Source organism: Lates calcarifer, linkage group LG12 (assembly GCF_001640805.2).
Source record: "Lates calcarifer isolate ASB-BC8 linkage group LG12, TLL_Latcal_v3, whole genome shotgun sequence".
In the NCBI taxonomy this organism is placed as follows: domain Eukaryota; kingdom Metazoa; phylum Chordata; class Actinopteri; family Centropomidae; genus Lates; species Lates calcarifer.
Window position 1 is genome coordinate 10309595 of NC_066844.1, and position 6329 is coordinate 10315923.

Below are 6329 nucleotides of genomic sequence, written 5' to 3' on the forward strand. Positions count from 1 at the left end.
CTCTATATATGTGATGGATTTTGGAGGAAAAGAAAATATAAGAGGTCAAAGATTTTGCTCTCAGGCTAAAGTTCTGAGAGTTAAGTCAATCATTCAGTGATTGCTGTGCATTGTACTCTAAATAGAACAAGGTACACCTTCTATTATATGATCATTTTGTGTTGCAGATGGTTTTCCCAATACAAATAAAGTCATAAATCTGATGATGCAAATCTGCTGCAATTCATAGCAACATTTTGCCAAGATATCCAAGTGATATTTCCTGTGTCTGACCTTTTCACCAAATACTTCTTGTCACAGCTGAATATAAAACCACAGTGACACTCTGTCGTAACCAGAACTGTCAGTCAAGAATTATAATTCTGGTCTTCCAATCTTGCCAGTGTAAAGAAAATAGATCACTTCATGGGATGATCACGATGGAACAAATTTCAACCAAATCATAATCTCTTGATCTACTTTGGAACTTTGGGTCTTGTGCAATGTGTTGAGCGTGAGATTAGGGTGAAAACAAAAACAACAAACTCATAAAATAGAGAAATGCATCTGACACACATCGTAACTGATGGGGGCATCACGGGGAGTTTCACCTCCACAGGAGAGAGCACATGACTGCACTGAGGCCTTCAAAGTTTGACTTTAATCTGACGTGTGATACATCTGCTCCCGTTTTGAACCTTCAAGCCCGGGGGGTGGGGGGGTGGTGAGCCAGTTAGCGTCTTGTAGCTCCATCCATCTCCAGACAGAATCCCAGGTTTAGCTAATTAGAGCAGGGAGGACTTCCTGCTGAGCTGCTTTTGACCTCTGACCTTCCCCACATTCCTCATGTCCATCTTCCCAGGCATCATGGATCAGATCCTTGGGAGAAGTCAGGATGGGTTAGGAGCCACGCGACTGATCAAACCCCAGGCCTGATGGTAAGACGGTGTGAAGCCTGTCAGTGTTTACTGTCTGAGAATGGAATGATGGGTAACCGTCGGAGGGTTGTTACTGGCCAGGAGTCAGCGTACATTCCCCCGGTGACTGACCAATCAAACAAGAGGTGCAAGCAGAGTCAATACATGGTCAAAGGTCACAGGAGCAGGTTTGGCACAGAAATCTGCCAGTTTGAATCTGGTCAGTGAGGAGAGTGATAAATGAGAATAACTAACTTTCTTTTCCTCCAAACATGGAAGGATACTCAACAAACTTACTGGGCATAGGTGCATGGGGCCCCCAAGGGCCCAATGGGCGTCATCTGCAAAATGACCAGAAGGAGATGAAAAAGGACCAGAAAGAGACACAAAATAACCACAAACAAGTGCTAAATGAGTCTTACGCAAGAAATTACATTCCCAACTGCTGATAAGTAGAAGACTGGTGGAAAAAACATGGAGCTCCATTCTGCTGGAAGATAAATGAGGTTATAAAATCTCCCAACACTCCACATAAAACTGGTTCAAAAAAGGAGCTTTGAGCTGAGGGTACAGTTTTAACTCAACGATGAAATAATTTATCAGGAGAAACAAACAGAAATAAACTAATTAATTAAGGCAAATGAGATTAAATGTTTTTTTTTTTAACAGCAAAAGAGGGTTAAACAGTTAAATCAGTAGGAAAATTCTCAGAATGTTCTATAACATATAACCTGATTACTGGAATTATAACCACAATGATGTCAAAGTAAAATCTACAGTCATTAAATTTTAATTATATAATTAAACTTCATTATACAAACATCATGATATGAAATGAGACTAAATAATAATGATTAAAAAAAAAGAGCAAATGCAAATTTGCATGACCTTAAAATTGAGTCAGTTTGTCTCTGTTTTAGAGAAGTGCTGACAGTCTAAAAGCTCAATTTACTACCACACTGAATTCTTGAGCTTTTTTCCATCCTCCTTGATAAGGCAGCAAGCTGAGGCAATGTCAACATTCCAGCTTAATTCTACTCGTCAGTGAAGGAAAGCAGGCACACAACATTTTCAAATGACAATCAGCAAATATATATATAAAGATACTGTATATAAAGATACTGAAACAAACCTTGGAGATCCAAGATAAAAACATAGATTGTTGTGACATTATTCAGTCTGATCAATTCACTCAAAAGATTATACATATACAATACTTTTTAAAAATATTACCTAACTAGTAACTACAAGCAGAAGAAGAGCTGTTAACTGTGACAGCACCATACCAGTGAGGAATAGGTTTGTATTCTACATGGCTGCAGTACACTTCCAACTCATTTGAAAAACTTAATCCACAGATTTTTTAAAATAGAAATTTGAACTTTGAATTTTCATCATTAGTGAAACAACAGTGTTATGATTTTTGACATTTTCATGCTGCTCTGTCCATCAGTGTGGACTGAATGCAAAATATGCAAGCCATTTGCCATGTCTAGTATTGGCTGCCTTGTGCACCTGCTTTGTTCTTACTTTTACTTACTTTTTGCAGCTTTTTCTACAAAGCGGGACGAATCACAGTGGTCCGAATTTCCCGACATCTTCAGCTCTGGATCACAAGTGGGAGGGTGACATGAATGGGTTGTCTCACCAATAAAGGAGTAAAATTCCCCTTTGGTGACCTCTCCTCTCATGCCGCCATCAAGTCAGAATTTCTGTTTGTCAAATACTTGGTCGATGACCAAATACCTGCAAAACTTCTGCCTTTCCCATCAGTCTCAGCTGTATTTTATATTCACTGGTAATTAGCAAGTGTTGTTAACGTGTTAACATTGTCACCATGTGATAGACAGTGCAATGCACATGTGATAGACAGTTTAACTAGAGATACTGTCTTTTTTATTCCATGCATTCCTCTTCCATGTCAAAATCTGATGACTAGATGACCCACAGTATAACTCAACCACTGGCAGTGTGCTCAGAGATTTGGGTGTGTTATGTTAAAAACAGATAATGTAGCTTTGAGCCACTAGTCTCAGGCACAAATGAAGAGCGAGCTACAGGGGTCTATAAACTCACTTCTGTCCTTGGAGTCTTCAGCCCCAACCAAGACTGACTCTTCATACAACTTTTTTCTCTTTTACATATGCCATAGTTCTCCCCAAACAACTGTTAAACAAACTTGTTTTGTGTGTAAAATTCTTCTATAATATTTAGTCCCTGATAAATAAATACTTAGATAAAGTAAAAGCAAGCAGCAGTAAAATTATAGGACGCTGGAACAGTTACCCCACACTCTTCTCTCACTCTTTCTCCTCTGTCCAGGGTTTTTTGGTATGTATGGGAGTTGAGGAAACACTGACATAATGCAGGGAAGGCAGAGCTGTATTCCCTCTCTGTGTATCTGACACAAGTCCAACTCCCAGCTGGAGAGACACTCTATATACTGAAAACCCTCTTTTCCTCCTTGAGAACCTGCCCCGAAGATTCATTGCAAACACATTTTCTGCAGCAGAGGAGGAGGTACCGACTGGTTTATGGGGAACAACATGTACAAAAGGAACAGACTACAGCAATTCCTATTAATGCAAAGGAAAAAGACATTCTAGAAAATAAATTATGATGCCTTATTTGTGTGTAAGATAGCTGTAAATTAACACATATTGCATGCAAACAATGGCTGTCTTTAGGTTGCCTTACATTTTGGGGATGTATTTGACTAGTGTAAGTTATAATGTAATCATAAAATACATTGCTCAGCAAAACAGTCCTCTCAGCTCTTTCAAGGCCAGGACAAGTTAGAGACATTTGTGAGAATGTGCTGCCACCTAAAGGCCAATGACTGTCAGCAGCAGTGGAGCCTATAAAACCTTAGAAAGAACAATCAAAGTATAGTAGCTGGATATCATGTACATCTGTCATATAATTTACACCTCATGTTAAATGAACACAAAATTAAATATTAAATTGCACATCTGCCACAGCAAGAAGAGTCAATTTCATAGAGGTCAATTTTGGTCATCTGAGCGATCATGCCCCTAGTTTCTGTGTTGAGTAATAATAAAGTGTCAATAAAAAATAAGATATTGCACTGTGAAATCATTAGATCAAATTGTGTGGATGTAAATTTAACACAAAATTCTGAATGAATGAGTGAAAAAGAGATAAAGTATGTGTGATGAAGCCACTCATGTCAAATCATCAGTTCCTGGGCTCATGTGGAAACATATTTTGTATATTTCAATTCATCATTAGTGATTAATGTAATTATGCCAAACAGCCATTTAAAACTGAATTTAGTGACTGCAGTTGTTTTGTCATATGAAAAAAGCAGAGAGAGTCTCCAGCTTTCTTCACTCTTTTGATTCTTAGAGGAAATGAGAGACACATTTCCTGGTAAAACTACTCCTGATTGCATGTCTCTGATAAAGACATTTAGTATCCTAGTAATCAGTAACCATGTTAAATAGCATGTCATTACACTGAGAGTGATATATTTGAAATTCACAGCTCATTTTATTTTCGAGTTGGTTAATCATTTGCAGCTAGCACAATACACAGAAATGCTCTAGTCATTATGAGTTCACAGCTAATATGTGTGAGATTTGATTATGTAAGCATGGGTTTGACCAGTGGTTTATACTGCTCAGTGATGATAAGGCGGGTGTTGAAATCAGCAAGTCATAGTGAGACTCGTCAGCACTTGACTTGTCAGCAAAGGCTTGAGTTTCCTTCTGGCAACTTCCAGCTTTTCCAAGACACTTTATCCTGTGCTATCTGAAGCAGGAGTAAATGGAAACTGGCTGGTCTTTCAAATGAGGATTATACTGGTGCTTTTCATAATTACAATGGTGTAAGTCTTCTATAGACAGATAACATCATTCATAATATAAGGAAGCAAAAAGATGAAGAGGTAAGACAAGCACAGTGTGGTTTGTCCCTGCTCTAGTTCCAACATTAGCTGTTTCAAATGTCACTTCCTTATTAGAGGGTGGTTGAGTAAATAGATTTTGTTTTTGCAACATTTGTAGCTTGGTAGGTTGTTGCAAAATATTCTCAGAAATATAGTGAAAAAGTAGTGAATTGGACCAAAAGACAAAAGACACCAAAAATGTTTCTATGATCATCACCATTCTCTGATCATTGTTAGCTTTTCTTTTTTTGTATTTTTGATCTGCTGTCTAATATAAACAGAGCTGCCAGATTGTCAAAAAAAATGTTGGTTTAATCACTGAAAGCGATACAAAATAACCACAAAGAAATTCAAAACAACCAAAGAGACACAAAATGACGAAAGATGATGTTTAATGACCACAGAGATACAAAACAACGTGACACAAAATGTACACAGATGCAGAACGCAAATTTAAAAAAAGATTCACAAAAACAACTACAAAGAGATGCAAAACAACCAGAGAAACGCACAACTACAAAGGGGTGCACCACAAAGATGTGAAACAACCACAAAAAGGCACAAACCATCCACAGAGAGTGAAAATGATTACTAACACCCAAAATAACCACAGAGACACAACTAAAAACAGCAAAATCAATTAAATTCTCACCTTTTCATTTAGAATATCCAGACTTTTAAGCAGCTCCTCCTCCAATATGGTTTTTTCTTTGTAATTTCACGATACACAAAAAAACCTGGAAATAAAATTGATACTGATGAAATAGGGATTTATTTCATTCAGATAGTCAATATTAAGATTAGAGGCACAGATGAGACCATCATGGGACAGTGAGATCACATACCTTTTGTTCTTTTTGGATATACCAGTGTGTGAAAAAATTCCTGCTCTGCACATTTGTTTTCAAGATGAATCAATTACATTATGTCACATGGAGTCACATGGAGTCACAAGTCATGGAATTTGGGAAGCTTTAGAGATGATCAACTCTTTAAGGAAAAGTAAGGCAGAGTAACAGGTATCTGTTTTCAGAAGACCAGCCAGCATTGTCCTGACAGCTGACCAGACCAGCTGGCAAACTAGACAGTGGTGGTCTCATACTCCACTCTTTCTTCATCCCTTTATTTATATATGAAGATGTAAATAAACCACTCATAATGTGAACTGACCAAACAGCAGTAACAGGAGTTCAGGTACATTTCAGCTTTGAACCTCTTAGAATAGCCTTATGAACATTTGAACAGGCCTGTTTTTGTGTGCTGCTGGAATAACAAACACTGGTGAATCGGTTATCTCATATCACTGGTAGATTGTCCCCCAGTAAAATAGGTAGAAAATAAAACCCATCAAAGCAGGAGTTGTCATGGCAGCCTGTGCAGGTGACACCGTTTTCAGATGTGAGGTGGTGAACCCAACAAAGGCTTCACACCAGCCCAGACGCTATTGATCAGGACCGCCACTTGTGGAGGCTGAATAGTACCACAGACACACAGAGGAAATGATGCTATTATTTCTCCACTGC